This window comes from Callospermophilus lateralis, chromosome 7 (assembly GCF_048772815.1).
Source record: "Callospermophilus lateralis isolate mCalLat2 chromosome 7, mCalLat2.hap1, whole genome shotgun sequence".
In the NCBI taxonomy this organism is placed as follows: domain Eukaryota; kingdom Metazoa; phylum Chordata; class Mammalia; order Rodentia; family Sciuridae; genus Callospermophilus; species Callospermophilus lateralis.
Window position 1 is genome coordinate 54,703,344 of NC_135311.1, and position 21,105 is coordinate 54,724,448.

Here is a 21,105-nt window from a genome sequence, read left to right on the forward strand (position 1 = left end):
CATCCCTCAGAGTAATAGAAAAAAGCAATCATAAAATTCATCTGGGAAAACAAGAAACCCAGAATGCTAAAGCAGTTCTAAGCAGGAAGAATGAAGCAGGTGGTATCTCTATGCCAGACCTTAAACTATACTACAGAGCAATAGTAACAAAAACAGCATGGTATTGGCACCAAAACAGGCTGGTAGACCAATGGTACACAATAGAGAACACAGAGACAAACCCACAAAATTTCAATTATATTAGACCAAGGTGCCAAAAACATGCACTGAAGACAAGAGAGCATCTTCAACAAATGGTGCTGGGAAAATGAGAAATCCATATGCAACAAAATGAATTTGAACACCTGTCTCTCACCATGCATAAAACTTAACTCAAATGGATCAAGGACCTAGGAATTAAACCGGAGACTCTGCATCTAATAGAAGAAAAAGAAGGACCTAATATTCATCATGTGGTATTAGGTCCAAAATTACTTAATAAGACTCATATAGCACAGGAATTAAAAAGAAGAATCAATAAATGGGATGGATTCAAACTAAAATTTTTATTCTCAGCAAAAGAAACAATCTGTGAGGTGAATAGAGAGCCTACATCCTTGGAACAAATTTTTACCTCTCACACATCAGATAGAGCACAAATCTCTAGGGTATATAAACATCTCAAGAAGCTAATCACCAAAAAAGCAAATAATCAATAAATGGGCCAAGGATCTGAACTGACACTTCTCAGAAGAGGATATAAAATCAATCAACAAATATATGAAAACATGCTCATCACCTCTAGCAAGCAGAGAAATGCAAATCAAAACTACTCTTAGATATCATCTCACTCCAGTCAGAATGGCAGCTATTATGAAGACAAACAACAAGTGCTGGCGAGGATATGGGGAACAAGGTACACTCATACATTGCTGGTAGGACTGCAAATCGGTCGAGCCAGTTGGGAAAGCAATATGGAGATTCCTTGGAAATCTGGGAATGCAACCACCATTTGACCCAGCTATTCCTTCTCTTGAACTTTACCCAAAGGACTTAAAAACAGCATACAACAGGGACACAGCCACATCAATGTTTATAGCAGCACAATTTACAATAGCTAAACTGTGGAGCTAACCTAGATGTCCTTCCATGAATGAATGGATAAAAAAAAATGTGGCATTTATACACAATGGAATATTACTCAGCATGAAAAAAGAAATGGCATTTGCATTTAAATGGATGGCATTGGAGAAGATTGAAGAAGAAATGCTACGTGAAGTCAGCCAATCCCCCTCGAAACAAATGCTGAATGTTTTCTCTGATAAAAGAGGGTTGACTCATAGTTGGGTAGGGAGAGAGAGCATGGGAGGATGAGATTAATTCGAGATAGTTGTGAATAATTTTAAGGTGAGTCAATCTTTTTCAAATATCATTTTATTAAAATGTCTTCTTGTCTGACATAAAAAATGCATGGAAAACTAAGCCATTGTTTGCAGACATCAGAAACTTTGGGGGAAAACTCACTTATTTGGAGCAGAATGCTCACGCATTGCCAAAAAGCAGCCAGATGGCATTTTTTTCATAATAAAAATGTGTGCTACAGAGATTAAAAAGACAGCCTTGTGTTTAGAAGTATGTTGCTAACTCTTAAAACTCTAAAAACATAAATGCCTTTTTGATTTTTTTTAATGAAAAAGAGACTTTAAGAAAATCAGCACTCTCCCTTTGTAATAACTGAATTTATTCATATGTATTTGGAAAATGTTTATTTTATTTGACTTCAACTTGTATTTTTTAAATACTAAGAAAAATTAAAGTAGATCCATCAACTCTGTTTAGATGTCTCTATTTAGCCCTTTGTACTAAATTAAAATTTTTCATTCTGTTTTTTTTTTTTCTCTTCAAGGGAATTTATCGCATCAGTGGCAACAAGGCAAAAATGGCAAGACTGTGTCCAGCTCTGGAAAACAGAAGGCATTTAGTAGATCTGTCCCAATTTACTTCACATGGCATCTGTGAAGTGTTAAAATTATACCTTCAACAGGTTAAATTTTTATTCTCAACCTATTGTCAAATAAAAAGAGAAAAATTATTTTATATTTCATATAAATATTGCCCCCCAATTATTATAAGATTTTATAATGATGTACTTTGATGTGGATATATTTCCATGCAGTATTCTGGCCACTCCATGAGCTCTGTCAGTTGTGAGCACTTTAGTTCTTTGAACTTTTCTTGATTTTTATTGCCCATTTCCCCACCCACCCTCTGTCTTTGTAATTTGTACTTGAAGTTCTTGTTTGGTGATGTGTGTGTGTAGGTGCACGCACACATACACAACACACAAATAAATATTTTTAAATTTGTTTTTTGTAGTCCTGGGAATTAAAAATTCAGGACCTTGTACTTGCTTGGCAAGCATACATATTCTCTATAGTTCCCTTACCTTTTCTGTATTGTTCTTTTTTTTTTCCAAAACCTTTCTAAGACATTTCCTTGTCTTTTTCTTCAGGACTAATGTAAATTACTCCATTTGTGAGATCATGTTTTAATTTTCAAGAATTCTGATTTTCTATTCCTTTGGTAACACTTTTTAAAAGATTATATTATGCTCTTTTGTTGTGGATATTCATAGATTTTTCTCGTTAAGGGTTCTTTTTTGTATTTAGCCTCTAACCTCTGTAGAAATACAGTGTCACCCTCATATATAACATTAAGTTTACTATAGCAACATAAAATTTAAAAATTAGGTGAAGTGAATTTTAATATATCATTTACTCTTGAGAAAAAAATAAAAAAAATCAGTTTAGGAAATAAGTACTACTCAAAAATGTAAACTCTTATAAATGTTAAAATCCTTTTTACTTTTTTGTCATTTTCAAGTTTAAAGTATTTTAAAACAAAATGTTTCAAATTATTTTATTGGATTCAAGATAACTACTGAATAGTTTTATTATATTAAGATTGTTGTCAGCCTGGAGATGTGGCTCAGTGGTAGAGTTCTTGTCTAGTATGTATGATATCCTGGGTTTGATTCTCCTGTACCATAAAAAGAAAAAAAAAAGATTGTTCTCAATACTGAATTTGTCAGTGTAGGCTTTCATTAACAGAAACTAGTATTTATTATTCTCTGTCAATAGACTTTTGCACAGAAACTAGAGAGAGCTATCAAGTTTTAGAAATTAATATAACATTCTTTTCTTCTTGAAAGTTCTCATAAATATGTCCAACAATATTTATTTTGAAAATGTAAGTCATCTCATATAACAGGAAACTGAACTTGAGGCTAATTTTACAAAACTGTATTTAAGGAAATAAATTTCTTAATGCTCTGTGTTTTTCCTAGTCTATGCATCATTAGTACAATCAGTTGTCTTTAATAAACTATTGGCATTCATAACATTTGAAAACATATTGATATGTCAGTGAAAAAATAAAATCACAGTTTGAACATCTGTTCTTAATTTATGAACATATATGGTAGAAATGATGATAATTTTACATTTAGAAGTACTTCTGAAAATATATTGAATAAAGTATTAAGAAGGCAGTAGTAGGCCGAGTGCAGTTGTGCATGCCTGTAATCCCAGCAGCTAAGAAGGCTGAGGCAGGAGGATTGCAAGTTTAAAGCCAGGTTCAGCAAAAGAGAGGTACTAAGAATGTCTGGGAGACCCTTTCTCTAAATAAAATACAAAACATAGGGCTGGCTCAGTGGATGAGTGACCCATGAGTTCAACCCTCAGTACCAAAAAAAAAAAAAAAAAAAAAAAAAAAAAAAGAAGAAGGTCATAGTACATGGTGAGGATGTTAATTATCCACAGCCTATTCAGGATGCATTATTCCTGAATATAGATCACAATTTAAAGATACTTTTCCATTTTCACTTTTGTAGAAATTTAAGATTATGTAAGTTTTCTTGTTCTAACTCTGGATTTCTATTCTTGAAGAATACTTAATGAACTCAAAAGAAAATTCTGTTGGTAATCATATATTTTCTATATTCAAATTGAAAGTTATCTTTATAGATTGAAAAAGAAAAAGAAGAATCAATGCTTTTATAATCTTTCCTAATTGGACATCAATATTAAACAAATTTTTTTTTTAAAAAAAACTTGAATTTGTATACATAGGCATTTGCATTATGATCTTGCATTGCATAATGAAGTTGTATATTTGTTAAATATATCTGAACCAACTATAAACCATAAAGTGTTTCAAGAATAACAGCAATTGACCAGGCTTGTGTCTCACAGCTGAAAGGACAATACTGGCCATTCTCATTGGTCAGTTCTGGAAGTCCTTTCCAAGGGGATCTGGAAAATAGAAAGGATTTTTTATGGGACATAATCTAACACATTTTAACAATATAGGTAATACCTCAAGTTTTTTGCCTTTTAGTACAGAAACAATCACTTGTAACAAAATAAAGCAGAATATCCTAAAGAAGTCCTTTTTCCTATTCCATCCTTAAGATTTATAACTTTCAAATACAAAGGATCCTTTTATCCATTAGAAATATTGTAAATCCTCAACATTCCAGGCAATATACAAATATTCTTTGATGCTTAATTTTATAATTTTAGAATAAGTTATAAGACTCAAATTGTAATTATGAAGTTAGTATGTGTGATTTTTGTTTGTGTGGTGCTGGGAATAGACTCCATGGCCTCAAACATGCTAGGTAAGCACTCTACTTTTGAGTTACATCCCCATGTGTCATATTGATATAAGTGTAAAACTAAATAAAATAATAAACACTAGGAATTGTCACTGGAAAAAATCACAATTTTCATTTTACTAAACAACAGTTTTATATAGTATATACTTATGTTCTAATATTTGGTAATTTATATACATTACCTCATTTACTGCTCACCTTAACCCTATGATACAGGAGTTAGAATTACTCCTTACTTATACAGAATTAAGAGACATTAATAAAGCTTAAAAAATGTGTTCTAGGCCTCCCTAGCAGAACACAGGATTATTATTCTATCTAATTCATTCTTAGTTTCAAAATACACCTTTAAATGTGAAGTAAATTTCAAAAAAAAATGAAAATACAGAAATCTGTAATATTTCTTTTTCTATTTTTTTTTAAGTTGTAGATACACAACATCTATTTGTTTTTTTATGTGGTGCTGAGAATTGAACCCAGGGCCTCACACATGCTAAGTGTGATTAGCACTTTCTAGCTAATCCACAACCCCATCCCATAATATTTATTTCTTAAGTGGGGTTGTGAGAATGTATTAATTACCATATTTTTCATTGGAACTCAGCTGTCTTACAAATATTCTTCTGTACATATGAAATATTTTATAATTAAAATAGGAAAATAATTCCATGAGATGAAGATGAGATATTTTTGATAGGTATTATCAAAGAAGCTAGGTATTATATTTATTTTTAATAAAGGAATATATACATGAACATATACCTTTATTTATTTTTATTTTTATGTAGTGCTCAGGAATGAACCCAGTGCCTCACATGTGCTAGACAAGCACTCTACCACTGAGCTATGATCCTAGCCTGGTATTATATTCCTTCAAAAAATCTATCAAATAGAAATGTAAAATATCGAAAAATTATTTAAATATCTTCAAGTATTAAAGTTACTTCAGAGCAAAATGCCAAATCTCTAAAGTTGGATAGTTGGGTAATCTGTACGTGGTTGAATTATATTCCCCACATTCATGATTAGTTATTAGCAGATATGATTAGTTAAGATGAGGTTATACTGGGGTAAGGTGGGCCCTAATCCAATATGACTGGCATCCTTATTCAGGAGAAATTTGGACACCAACATGCACACAAAAGGAATGTCCAGTGAAGACTGAAAGTTTGCTGTCACAGCACTAACGACTTCAGAGAGAGAATGGCCCTGCTCCTGCCTTGATTTCAGATTACAGACTGCAGAAATTGAGACAATATCTTGTTGTTTAACAGCTTCTGTGAGGTCACTCAGTTTGTGGTGCTTTGTTATGGCAGCCCTGGCCATAACAAAGTCCTACTGATATTATGAAACAAAATGAGGTTATAAAATTCCTAAAATTATAAGATTATAAAACTATGCTGCTCACAATTAAATGTGGACACTAGTACATGGAACATACCCACACTAGTATGGAGAAGTCTCCTTTCCTGAAAAATTTATCCCTAAATTTATTAGGCAGGCAGAACAAAGGAGGTATGTACTATAAGAGAGAGGTGGAGAAAAGAATGAAAGAATAGTGTTATGGTTTAAATTAGGTGTTCTGCAAAAGCTCATGTGACAAAATGTAAGATTTAGAGGTGAAATGGTTGGGTTATGAGAGCCTTAACCCAATCAGTGAATTAATATTCTGACAGGGACTAACTGGTAACTGTAGGCAGGGAGGATGTACCTGAAGGAGGTAGGTCAGTGGGAATGTGACTTTGGATACATATTTTGTCCTTGAGGAGTAGAGCTCTTTCTCGGCTTCCTGCTGTGATGTCTTGAATATTTTTTCCTCCACCACACCCTTTTGCCCTGATATTCAGCCTCACTTCAAGCCCTAAGGAATGAAGCTGAGCCCCAGGGAATAGAGCCAGCTGTCTATGGACTAAAACCTCTTAAACACTGAGCCTGCAAATAAATTTTTTTCTCCTCTCTGCTGTTCTTGTCAGGTCTTTTTGGCCACAGCAGTGAGAAAGATGACTAAGACAGATTACAAGTACTTCAAAGCAAGATGTCAGCGCTCAAGAGGTATAAGGAAGGAGGTCACAACAGGTGTGAAGGTGGTTGAGAGTATTCTGAATTCAAGTGATGTAAAGAAGGCACTTGCCTGTAGAGTTTGCATAGTATGGAGTGTAAGTCAATATGGGAAAGGGCATTTATGTCTCAGGACATCTGTTCAGGGGATGTCAGAGCCAGAGAAGGCACAGATAGTTTGAACATATAAGGATGGAAAAATATATGTTGGTAACAAATAAAAGAAATCTGTAGTGCTTAATTAATATAAAACAAAGTAAACCTTGGAGCAGAGAAGTAACAGTAATAAAGAAGGTGATTTCATAAATGCTTATACACTTAATAACAGTGTTTCAAAATACCTCAAGCAAAAATATATACAACAGCACTGAGAAAAAAATACAGAAGGAGACTGCAATAGTCCTTTTCAGTAATTCATAGAACAAAGAGATGGAAATCCCTTAAGGAATTTGAACATCAACCAACTTAAACCAACTGATATTTCTAGAACACTCCACCTAAGGATCACAGAATGTATATTCTTTGCAACTAAAAACAGATGAATTACCTAGAGAGAAAACTCTCAATCATAACTACTAATAAGTTTATAAGGATCAGAGTCTCACAGAGTATATTCGTTCACTACAATGGACACAATTTTAAAAACAATAATAGAAATAGCTCTGGAAAATTCATGAATATTTGAAAACTAAATAATGAATTTCTAAATAACCTATGAGGAAAAGATGAAATCAAAGGAGAAAACAAAGTATTTCAACCAAACTTGGAATAGAACCACCATTGGACCCAGTTATCCCAATCCTCTGTATATACACAAAGGACCTGAAAAACAGCATACTACACTGATATAGCCACGCTAATGTTTACAGCAGCTCAGTTCACAATAGTGAAGCTATGGAACTAATCCAGGTGCCCTTCAAGAAAAGGTGGCATATATACACATGGAATATTACTCATCATAAAGAAGAATGAAATTAATGCATTTGCCAGGTAAATGAATTGAGCTGGAGTCTTATCATGCTAAGTGAAATAAATGAATTCCAAAAAAACCAAAGGCCGAATGTTCTCTCTGATAAGCTAACACACAATAAGGGGTGGGGAACAGAAAGTCATTGGATTAGACAAAGGGGAATGAAGGCAAGTCAAGGAGGAAAAAATAGGAAAGAAAGAAGACTTTTCTTTTCTATGTTCATATATGAATGCAAAACCAGTGTAACTCCACATAATACACACCTAAAGGAATGGGGAGTTATACTCTATGTATGTATAATATGTCAAAATACATTCTACTGATATATAAAACTAAAAAAAACAAATAAAATTTTTTAAGAAAAGGAAGTACTTCAACTAAATGAAAATAAGTATACAACTTATCAGAATTAGTGGAATATAATAAACTGATACGTAAGGGGAAATATATAGCACTAAACACCTGTATTAGAAAGGACAAGAGGCAACCAGTGTACACATCTGTATCCCAAGATACTTAGAAAGCTATGGTAGGAAAATCAAAAGTTCAAAGCCTGCCTGGGCAGGGGATGTAGTTCACTGGTAGAGTGCTTGCCAGACATGTATGTGGCCCTGAGTTTAGAAATTAGTATTGCAAAGCAAAAACACTAAGAAGAAATAAATAAACAAACAAAATCCCTTGGATTTTTAGAGAATGAGCATATTTAGGTGCTGGAAATAAAAGGCAGAGAAAGAGTAAACAGAGTTAATAGTGTAGTTAAGAGCACAACCTGGAGGACCTGACTGCCTGGATCTTAGTAAAAGCTAAAGTAGGTTACTTGCTGTTTGACTTTGTCCAAGTTACTTCAACTTGTTAACTTTGTTTACAAAATGAAGATAATTAAAGATAGCTCATATCTGTCTTATTATCTTGTCTATGTAACATATGTTAATATATTAGTCCTTCGCCCATAGCACAAGAGTTAATAACTAGAATCAACAAATGGGACTTCCTCAAACTAAAAAGTTTTTTCTCAGCAAGAGAAACAATAAGAGAGGTATATAGGGAGCCTACATCCTGGGAACAAATTTTTACTCCTCACACTTCAGATAGAGCCCTAATATCTGGAGTATACAACGAACTCAAAAAACTAAACAATAAGATAACAAATAATGCAATTAACAAATGGGCCAAGGACCTGAACAGACACTTCTCAGAGGAGGACATACAATCAATCAACAAGTACATGAAAAAATGCTCACCATCTCTAGCAGTCAGAGAAATGCAAATCAAAACCACCCTAAGATACCATCTCACTCCAGTAAGATTGGCAGCCATTATGAAGTCAAACAACAACAAGTGATGGCGAGGATGTGGGGAAAGGGGTACTCTTGCACATTGCTGGTAGAAATGCAATTTGGTGCAGCCAATTTGGAAAGCAGTATGGAGATTCCTAGGAAAGCTGGGAATAGAACCACCATTTGACCCAGCTATTGCCCTTCTGGGACTATTCCCTGAAGACCTTAAAAGAGCGTATTATAGGGATACTGCCACATTGATGTTCATAGCAGCACAATTCACAATAGCTAGACTGTGGAACCAACCCAGATGTCTTCAATAGATGAACGGATAAAAAAAACCTGTGGCATTTATACACAATGGAGTATTACACAGCAGTAAAAATGACAAAATCATGGAATTTGCAGGGAAATGGATGGCATTAGAGCAGATTATGCTAAGTTAAGCTAGCCAATCCCTAAATAACAAATGCCAAATGTCTTCTTTGATATAATGAGAGCAACTAAGAACAGAGCAGGGAGGAAGAGCAGGAGGAAAGATTAGCATTGGACAGAGACATGAGATGGAAGGGAAAGGGAAAGAAAAGGGAAATTGCATGGAAATGGAAGGAGACCCTCACTGTTATACAAAATTACATATAAGACATTGTGAGGGGAAAGGGAAAAACAAAACAAGGGAGAGAATTAAATTACAGCAGATGGGATAGAGAGAGAAGATGGGAGGGGAGGGGAGGAGGATAGTAGAGGATAGGAAAGGTAGCAGAATACAACAGTTACTAATATGGCATTATGTAAAAAAGTGGATGTGTAACTGATGTGATTCTGCAATCTGTATACAGGGTAAAAATGGGAGTTCATAACCCACTTGAATCTAAAGGATGAAATTGATATGTCAAGAGCTATATAGTGTTTTGAACAAGCAATTAATAAAGGAAAAAAATTATATCACTCCTTGAAACAATCCAACATCCAAATATCCCTACTCACTCTATGCAGATGAGAAAACCAAACTTTAGAGAAGTTAAACAACTTCCTCATGGTCACACAGTGAGTAAGTGAACAAGTGGATAACAACAGTAATATGTGGTGGTGGTGGATATGATGATGATGGTAATAGTAACAATTTTATATAGTTGTTTGGATTAAATGCGTCATTTTACATACATACATTTAGAATAATGCCTAGAACATGGTTAAGTGATCAATGAATATCATTTGTTGTTATTACCATTAGTTCTACCATGTAAACAAGGAAAACCTAATACTGTTGGTACCATAAGGTTTTTCATGAAAAAAGGAAAGCAGTAGACAGCTCATAGTAGAGAACTGAAGGGAAGTCATAGGATCTGAAAACTAGGAGAGATCTTGTTGAGTGGCTTTGCCAGAGTGGTGAGGGCAAAAGCCAGATGAAGGTGGTAATGACTAAGTGGGTCAAAATGGAAAGAGAAAAAAGAGGTTACTCCTGAAGGGGACATGGGCTGTTAAGAGAGACAGGACCAAGTTTGAGTTAATAAGTATATGAAGGGATTTTGTTTTAGAATGGGCTGACAGCTATCTCTGTAGCTTAAGTAGGAAAGATAAAGTGGAATACCAAGAGAAGATAATTAATTACTGGAACAAGGTCTCATAACAGGTCTGAAGTGATGAGATGACAGGTATAAGTAGAATAACCCCAGGCATGCCAAATAGTCTTACTTTTAACAGATAAAAGAGAACAAAGAGAAAATAAATACAAAACCCCCAGAAACAGTACAGGGCAACGACAGAGTTGGGTGTTCTGTGAGTATATTTAAGCTAATGAAAACCAATTTTCATGCAATATTTGCCGTGATAGTTTGAAGTCCCTTATGTTCTTGAAAGAGAGGTGTTACAATTTATGCCAATTATGCATAATTAGTCTGAGCAATAAGATGAAGGCATAATTTAGAATTTGAGAAGTTAAGATAGACTTGATAAAATTTGTACCATAGAAAAATATGTAATTCTGACCCTGATAATCTGCTGATAATTAGGAGAGACGAGGTGAGAAACTGTTTTTAAAATAACAGTCAAAAGGCCAATTCAGATTGCGGAGGAGGTGGCTCTCATACATAGTCCTCAGATTGAGACTGAGTCTTTGGTCATTATCGTCTTAGTCGTGGAAAGGTCCTCTCCAATTAGATCATCAGTTCCCTGAAAGTAAGGTCCTTATTTTATACTCCTCTTTCCTTCCCTCAAAATGGCTTGTTCAGGCCGGAGCCCGGAACAGGCCCAGCGACCCGCCGGTGTGGTGTCGCATCGCCCCGGGTAGAGCAGGGGCCGAACAGAGCCGCCGCCTGCGCCCGGAACAGGTCCAGCGACCTGCCGGCATGGTTGTCAAGAAACCCCAATTGGAGTAGGGGGAAAGCAGATCCTCCACCCGCGTCCGCAAGGTAGGCAGGCCTGTGACAGACTGGCAGAACAGCCCCAGTGGCCTGCCGGCGTGGTAGACACGTCACACCACTTGGGGGAGGGGCAGAGCAGAGCTGCTCCCCGAGCCCGGATCAGGCCCAGCGGCCTGCCAGCGTGGCAGTCACATCACTCCATTTGGAGTAGGGGCAGAGCAGAGCCGCCGCCTGAGCCTGCAAAGTAGACAGACTTGCGACCGATCGGCGGAACAGGCCCAGCGGTCTACTGGTGTGGTAGACACGTCACACAAATTGGAGGAGGGACAGAGCAGAGCTGCCTCCCGAGTCCGCAAGGTAGGCAGACCCGCGTCCGACCGGCGGATCAGGCCCAGCGGCCTGCTGGTGTGGTAGACACGTCACCCGTCATCCCAATTGGAGTAGGGGCAGAGCAGAGCCTTCTCCCACAGTCGGAGCAGGCCCAGCGGCCCGACAGCGTCGTAGTCACATCAACCCAATTGGAGCAAGGACAGAGCAGAGCCGCCACCCGTGCCCAGAACAGTTCCAGTGACCTGCCGGCATAGTAGTCAAGACACCCCAATTGGAGTAGGGGCAAAGCAGATCCTCCACCCGCGCCCGCAAGGTAGGCAGGCCTGTGACAGACTGGCGGAACAGGCCCAGCGGCCTGCCGGCATGGTAGACACATCACACCACTTGGGGGAGGTGCAGAGCAGAGCAGAGCCGCTCCCCGAGTCCGCATCAGGCCCAGCGGCCCGCCAGCGTGGCAGCAACATCACTCCATTTGGAGTAGGGGCAGAGCAGAGCCACCGTCCGAGCCTGCAAGGTAGACAGACTTGCGACCGACCGGCGGAACAGGCCCAGTGGTCTACTGGTGTGGTAGACACGTCACACCAATTGGAGGAAGGGCAGAGCAGAGCCGCTGCCCGCGCCTCCAAGGTAGGCAGACCTGCAACCGACCGGCAGAACAGTCCCAGCAGCCCGCCAGTGTGGTAGACAGATCACCCCAATTGGAGGAGGAGCAGAGCTGCCACCCGCCCCTGCAAGGGAGACTTTTCAACTATACAAGAGCAATATAAATATATAGGGGGAAAATTTCAAAAACACAACAGTTTCACTAAGCAGAAAGAAACACGAGCAATATGAAAAGACAAGGAAAGAAAGGACCACAAGCAATGCAGGTCAACTCAACTTTAGAAGAGGTAATAGCTGCAGCAGATGGAATGTCAGATAAAGAATTCAGGATATACATGCTGCAGATGATCTGGAGTCTCAAGGAAGACATTAGACAACAAAATCAGACAATGAAAGATCACTTCGACCACTTCGACAATGTATTACATAAACAAATTTAAGAAGCAAAAGATCAACTATACAGGGAGATAGAGGTAATAAAAAACAAACAAACAGAAATCCTAGAAATGCAGGAAGCAATAAACCAACTTAAAAACTCAATTGAGAATACTACCAGCAGAGTAGAACACTTAGAAGATAGAACATCAGACAATGAAGACAAAGTATTTCAACTTGAAAAGAACATAGACAGCTCAGCAAAACTGTTAAGAAACCATGAGCAGAACATCCAAGAAATATGGGATAATATAAAGAGACTAAACTTAAGAGTCATTGGGATACAGGAAGGTATAGAGGTCCAAACCAAAGGAATGAGCCACTTATTCAATGAAATAATACGAGAAAACTTCCCAGACTTGAAGAATGAGACAGAATCCCAAATCCTAGAAGCATACAGGATGCCGAATGTGCAAAATCATAAGAGATCCACACCTAGACACATTATAATGAAGATGCCCAACATACAGAATAAGGAGAGAATTTTAAAAGCTACAAGAGAAAGGAAGCAGATTACATTTAGGGGTAAACCAATCAGGATAACAGCTGATCTTTCAACACAGACTCTGAAAGCTAGAAGATCCTGGAATAACATATTTCAAAAACTGAAAGAAAATGGGTTCCAACCAAGAATCATGTATCCAGCGAAATTAAGCTTCAGGATGGAAGATGAAATTAAAACCTTCCACGATAAACAAAAGTTAAAAGAATTTGCAGCTAGAAAACCATGTCTTTAAAACATCCTCGGCAAAACATTACAGGAAGAGGAAATGGAAAATAACAATGAAAACCAACAGTGGGAGGTAGGACAGTAAAGGGGGGAAAAATAATCAAAAAGGAAAACAAACCATGTCTAGTAACATAAATAAACAAATATGGCTGGAAGAACAACCCATATCTCAATAATAACCCTAAGTGTTAATGGCTTAAACTCACCAATCAAGAGACACAGGCTAGTAGAATGGATCACAAAACAAGACCCAACAATATGCTGCCTACAGGAGACGCATTTGATAGGAAAAGACATACATAGACTGAAGGTGAAAGGTTGGGAAAAATCATATCACTCATATGGACTTCGGAAACAAACAGGAGTGTCCATACTCATATCAAATAAAATAGATTTCAAGCCAAAGTTAATCAAAAGGGATAAAGAGGGACACTACATACTGCTCAAGGGAACCATACACCAACAAGACATAACTATCATAAATATATATGCCCCAAACAATGGTGCAGCTATGTTCATCAAACAAACTCTTCTCAAGTTTAAGAGTCTAATAGACCAACATACAATAATCATGGGAGACTTCAACACACCTCTCACCACTAGACAGATCTTCCAAACAAAAGTTGAATAAGAAAACTATAGAACTCAATAACACAATTAATAACCTAGACTTAATTGATATATATATATATATATATATATATATATATATATATATATATATATATATATATAATATACCACCCAACATCAAGCAGTTACACTTTTTTCTCAGCAGCACATGGATCCTTCTCAAAAATAGATCATATATTATGTCACAGGGCAACTCTTAGACAATATAAAGGAGTGGAGATAATACCATGCATCTTATCTGATCATAATGGAATGAAACTGAAAATCAATGATAAACGAAGGAAGGAAAAAACATGCATCACTTGGAGAATCAACAATTGGTTACTAAATGATCAATGGGTTCTAGAAGACATCAAGGAGGAAATTAAAAAATTCTTAGAGATAAATGAAAGCACAGACACAACATATCGGAATCTATGGGACACATTAAAAGCAGTTCTAAGAGGAAAATTCATTGCTTGGAGTTCATTCCTTAAAAAAAGAAAAAAACAACAAATAAATGATCTCATACTCCATCTCTAAATCCTAGAAAAAGAAGAGCAAAACAACAGCAAAAGAAGTAGAAGGCAAGAAATTATTAAAATCAGAGCTGAAATTAATGAAATCGAAACAAAAGAAACAATTGAAAAGATTGACAAAACTAAAAGTTGGTTCTTTGAAAAAATAAATAAAATCGACAGACCGTTAGCCATGCTAACGAAGAGAAGAAGAGAGAGAAATCAAATTACTAGCATACGGGGTGAAAAAGGCAATATCACAACAGACACTTCAGAAATACAGAAGATAATCAGAAACTATTTTGAATCCTTATACTCCAATAAAATAGAAGATAGTGAAGGCATCGATAAATTTCTTAAGTCATATGACCTGCCCAGATTAAGGCAGGAGGTTATAGACAACCTAAACAGACCAATATCAATTGAGGAAATAGAAGAAACCATCAAAAGCCTACCAACTAAGAAAAGCCCAGGACTGGATGGGTATACAGCAGAGTTTTACAAAACCTTTAGAGAGGAACTAATACCAATACTTTTCAAGCTGTTTCAGGAAATAGAAAAAGAGGGAGAACTTCCAAATTCATTCTACGAGGCCAACATCACCCTGATTCCTAAACCAGACAAAGACACTTCAAAGAAAGAAAACTACAGACCAATATCTCTAATGAACCTAGATGCAAAAATCCTCAATAAAATTCTGGCAAATCGGATTCAAAAACAAATCAAAAAAATTGTGCACCATGATCAAGTAGGATTCATCCCTGGGATGCAAGGCTGGTTCAATATACAGAAATCAATTAATGTTATTCACCACATCAATAGACTTAAAAATAAGAACCATATGATCATCTCGATAGATGCAGAAAAAGCATTCGACAAAGTACAGCATCCCTTTATGTTCAAAACGCTAGAAAAACTAGGGATAACAGGAACTTACCTCAACATTGTAAAAGCAATCTATGCTAAGCCTCAGGCTAGCATCATTCTGAATGGAGAAAAATTGAAGGCATTCCCTCTAAAATCTGGAACAAGACAGGGATGCCCTCTCTCACCACTTCTGTTCAACATAGTTCTCGAAACACTGGCCAGAGCAATTAGACAGACGAAAGAAATTAAAGGCATAAAAATAGGAAAAGAAGAACTTAAATTATCACTATTTGCAGATGACATTATTCTATACCTAGCAGACCCAAAAGGGTCGACAAAGAAACTATTAGAGCTAATAAATGAATTCAGCAAAGTGGCAGGATATAAAATCAACACGTATAAATAAAAGGCATTCCTGTATATCAGCGACAAATCCTCTGAAATGGAAATGAGGACAACCACTCCATTCACAATATCCCCCCAAAAATAAAATACTTAGGAATCAACCTAACAAAAGCGGTGAAAGACTTATACAATGAAAACTACAGAACCCTAAAGAGAGAAATAGAAGAAGATCTTAGAAGATGGAAAAATATACCCTGTTCATGGATAGGCAGAACTAACATCATCAAAATGACGATATTACCAAAAGTTCTCTATAGGTTTAATGCAATGCCAATCAAAATCCCAATGGCATTTCTTATAGAAAGAGAGAAAGCAATCATGAAATTCATATGGAAAAATAAAAGACCCAGAATAGCAAAAACAATGCTAAGCAGGAAGGGTGAATCAGGTGGTATAGCGATACCAGACTTCAAACTATACTACAGAGCAATAGTAACAAAAACAGCATGGTACTGGTACCAAAACAGGCGGGTGAACCAATGGTACAGAATAGAGGACACAGAAACCAATCCACAAAACTACAACTATCTTATATTTGATAAAGGGGCTAAAAGCATGCAATGGAGGAAGGATAGCATCTTCAACAAATGGTGCTGGGAAAACTGGAAATCCATATGCAACAAAATGAAACTGAATCCCTTTCTCTCGCCATGCACAAAAGTTAACTCAAAATGGATCAAGGAGCTTGATATCAAATCAGAGACACGGCGTCTGATAGAAGAAAAAGTCGGCTACGATCTACATACTGTGGGGTCGGGCTCCAAATTCCTCAATAGGACACCCATAGCACAACAGTTAATAACTAGAATCAACAAATGGGACTTACTCAAACTAAAAAGTTTTTTCTCAGCAAAAGAAACAATAAGAGAGGTAAATAGGGAGCCTACATCCTGGGAACAAATCTTTACTCCTCACACTTCAGATAGAGCCCTAATATCCAGAGTATACAAAGAACTCAAAAAATTAGACAACAAGATAACAAATAACCCAATCAACAAATGGGCCAAAGACATGAACAGACACTTCTCAGAGGAAGACATACAATCAATCAACAAGTACATAAAAAAATGCTCACCATCCCTTGCAGTCAGAGAAATGCAAATCAAAACCACCCTAAGATACCATCTCACTCCAGTAAGATTGTCAGCCATTATGAAGTCAAACAACAACAAGTGCTGGCGAGGATGTGGGGAAAAGGGTACACTTGTTCATTGTTGGTGGGACTGCAAATTGGTGCAGCCAACCTGGAAAGCAGTATGGAGATTTCTTGGAAAGCTGGGAATGGAACCACCATTTGACCCAGCTATTCCCCTTCTCGGTCTATTCCCTAAAGACCTAAATAGAGCATGCTACAGGGACACTGCTACATCGATGTTCATAGCAGCACAATTCACAATAGCAAGACTGTGGAACCAACCTAGATGCCCTTCAATAGATGAATGGATAAAAAAATGTGGCATTTATACACAATGGAGTATTACTCTGCATTAGGAAATGACAAAATCATAGAATTTGGAGGGAAATGGATGGCATTAGAGCAGATTATGCTAAGTGAAGCCAGCCAATCCCTAAAAAACATTTTGTTTGATATAAGGAGAGTAACTAAGAACAGAGTAGGGACAAAGAGCATGAGAAGAAGATTAACATTAAACAGGGATGAGAGGTGGGAGGGAAAAGGAGGGAGAAGGGAAATTGCATGGAAATGGAAGGAGACCCTCAGGGTTATACAAAATTACATACAAGAGGTAGCGAGGGAAAAGGGAAAAATAATACAAGGGGGAGATAGGAACTGCAGTAGAGTGGGTAGAGAAAGAAGAGGGGAGGGGAGGGGAGGGGAGGGGGATATTAAAGGATAGGAAAGGCAGCAGAATACAACAGACCCTAGTATGGCAATATATAAATCAATGGAAGTGTAACTGATGTGATTCTGCAATTTGTATACAGGGTAAAAATGGGAGTTCATAACCCACTTGAATCAAAGTGTGAAATATGATATATCAAGAACTATGTAATGTTTTGAACAACCAACAATAAAAAAAAAATAACAGTGATTAGGATGATCCTCCAAGAAAAAAAAAATGGCTTGTTCAATACTAGACATGTAGTACATAGAATTCTACCCTTATTATTGTGTCCATAATAAAAGATTGTTTCAAATATAAAAAAAGGCCAATTCAAATATTTTAACTACAATTGGAACATTTTTGAAAATTGTTATATTTATATATATATATATATATATATATATATATATATATATATATATATATATATATATTTATATCAAGTAGTTCAAAAGGCCTGATCCAAATATTTTTGTTTTTTGAATTTATTCTTTGCTAATCACACTCTAACAATATGAGCTAAATTTTGAAAATCAAAGACTATTCCATATGTTCAAATCATACAATATCAAATCCTTAGCTTTAAGTAACTTACTACCTAAAGTAATGAAGGGAAGGTAAAATTTCCACGATGGACTTTGCCATGTTAAAGAAGAAAGGTTTCAAGCTTCATTGGGATACCTAGAGCACAGAGAAATGAATCCTAAGGAAACCCAACTAACCTAATATCTAAGAACTCAGGACACAACAGTTATAGACATTAAGTGCCCATGACAACTTACCTCTCAAGATGAACATAATGTGGAGAAAGAACATTTTTAACCAAAAACATTGTCTTTGCACTACACTCCGGACCCATCAATTTGGAAAATTTAACTTTGCATGAAGAAAATATCCAACAGGCCATAGCCATTCCTGAAAAAAAAGATAATTTAAAAGTAAAGGAAAGATAAAGAACTGTTAATATCTAGAACTATTTGAAAAATAACTGAAAACTCAGAGAAAATGAAATTCTTACAGGTCTTTGGTGATAATTGAAACCTCTAGCAAGATTGTAGTTGTCACTGTCTAACGCATTGTCATATATTCCACAGTAAACCATATCACTGCAAAATGATTGAAACTTAAGTTAAATAAAAGAAGCTCAGATATCATAGAAAGCATTAAAAACATTTTAATAGCAATGTTAAGAGAAATAATCATGTTATCGTCCAATTCATAGAATAAGCTCAGCATTAAAACATAATTTAACCTTAAATAAGAATATAATGAGTCCAGAGGACTTTAGCAATGTGTTCAGGAATAATTAACAAATACTGACTAATATAAAAAATATTAAATATTCAGGTATCTGGCCTTCCAGGAGTTAGCTTGACACTAACCATTGGTTTAAAATCAAGTCTCTCAAAATGTCTCTAATATATGAATAATAATTGAAATGGTCATATAATAAATTGAATTACTAAATATTTTAGATAAGGTATTACAGGTTAAAGATTATAAAGTTTGTTTTTGAAACTTCTCCATGAAGTTATTTTAAAATTATATGTGGCATATCATCAGACTACAAATAGAAATTCAATATACATTCTGATTGTATGTAGAATTTATAACATATTTATGCAGGAAAAAATATTACAAAAAATATTGTAACAGATAATACAAGGGCTATGTATACTTGATTTAATTTAAATACAAAGTTTTTTTTTTTTTTTAAGTAAGATAGATGTGGCCACAAAAATAAAATTTGTGTTTTAGTTTTGATCAGTGCTTCTCAACAACTCTGAAAATATGAATATCTCAGAATGTAGTTAAAACATACAAAATTTTGCATTTCATGATGGGAATGAGTACATAGTAAAGTAGGAAAATTCTACAAAGGTGAGATTCTGTCATCAATTCATACAGAAATCAAGTTGATAACAAGTATCAAGTTTTAAAAAAAATCATAAAGGAAAAACAGAAGGGTTATTTGAAACTCAAAATAAAAACAAAGTTGGAAAGGACAAGAAATACATGATGGCATAAACCCACAAGTGTAAAATAAAAATGAAATCATTTATGGATATAAGTAAAAAGAGTAGTATAATTACAAAGAAAGGATGGATAAGACTAATATTGAGAACATAATTAAATCCTCACCTGTCATCAATATCTGTTAATAATACCTAATACTTAAAATATCATAAAACAGCAGCATATTCTTTCTTTTAGAAATGTAGAAACAGCTATTAGTATTAACAATATAGAAAATAATGACCACCTTTGAGGAGTAGAATTGAGGTGAAGGAAAGAAGCAAGGGAATGAATTTTTTTTTCTTTTTGTGGTAATGGGGATTGACCCCATGTAATATTTTCCATAAATTCTCTTAGGTATATTCCCATATGATCCAAATTGTACAAAAAGGCACAGATAATCAGATGATAATGATGCTTACTTCTAGATAAAGGGGTTTAAATTAATTTTTTGTTTTTCTTTATATATATCTGTAACTTCTAATTTTTATAATAATCATTTACCACCTTTGTGTTCAGAAAATTGCACATCAGAAAATATTCATGACATTAGTTTTATAAACTAGAACTCTAATTGATTATTGAATACATATTAAGACAGAGGCATTCTGAGTACTGATGCTTAATGAAAGTACAAATGACACTTTTAAAAACTCAATCTGAATGAAATTTTGGAGATGTTATCAATAAAAAAAATTAATAGCTGGTGTTAATGTATTTGGATTAAATATAATACTAACAACATTCTTAATACTTAGATTCCAACTTACTCTGGATCTAAAGTTTTCATGCCAAGGAGACCAAGTAATTTTTTTTTCTGTGATCTCCAATGCTCTCCATGCTTTTTCTGTATGAAACAGCTCAGGGGCCTTATTAATGTCAAAAACAAATATACAACTTTTTCATATCACAGAAGAATTACTTTCCACCTACATATACAAATCATCATCTTGAAAAAGAATGAATGTATTTAAAAATACAGTGTGGGCAGAATTTAAGAGTAGATGCCTAACCAGATTTAATTCCATGAGGTTAACTTGGAAGCACTGTTCTAGGCCTTAGAAGTTAGGAAAATGTGTGGATATTCTTCAAAAACAGGAAGTTGTCATAGTTATCAGGAATACAGAACACACTTCAACTCATGTAATTTATTCTTTATAATATTCACAAGAGTTTCCTTTAAGGTATATCTGAACCCACTTTCTGCTTCTAGGATCATAATAAAATGTAGAACAGTATAAAGTTACTTGCAATACAGAGAAGAAGGAGAAGAGGATCTGCATTAATTTTGGTGGTTGACCTACAGTTAATGTTAATGATTAATAAAATCAAATGCACAATGAACCAAAGCTGTCCTGTGTGCCTGTGTGTTTTTCATTCTACTGTAATTTATTATACTATGTTTAGTTATGTTTTTGAC

At 35.5% G+C, this 21,105-nt stretch overlaps 1 pseudogene; it reads right to left on the reverse strand.

Moving 5' to 3' along the window:
* Positions 1–4,174: 4,174 nt before the first annotated feature.
* Positions 4,175–21,105, reverse strand: part of LOC143403649 (glycogen debranching enzyme-like) — a 61,925-nt pseudogene continuing 44,994 nt past the window's right edge.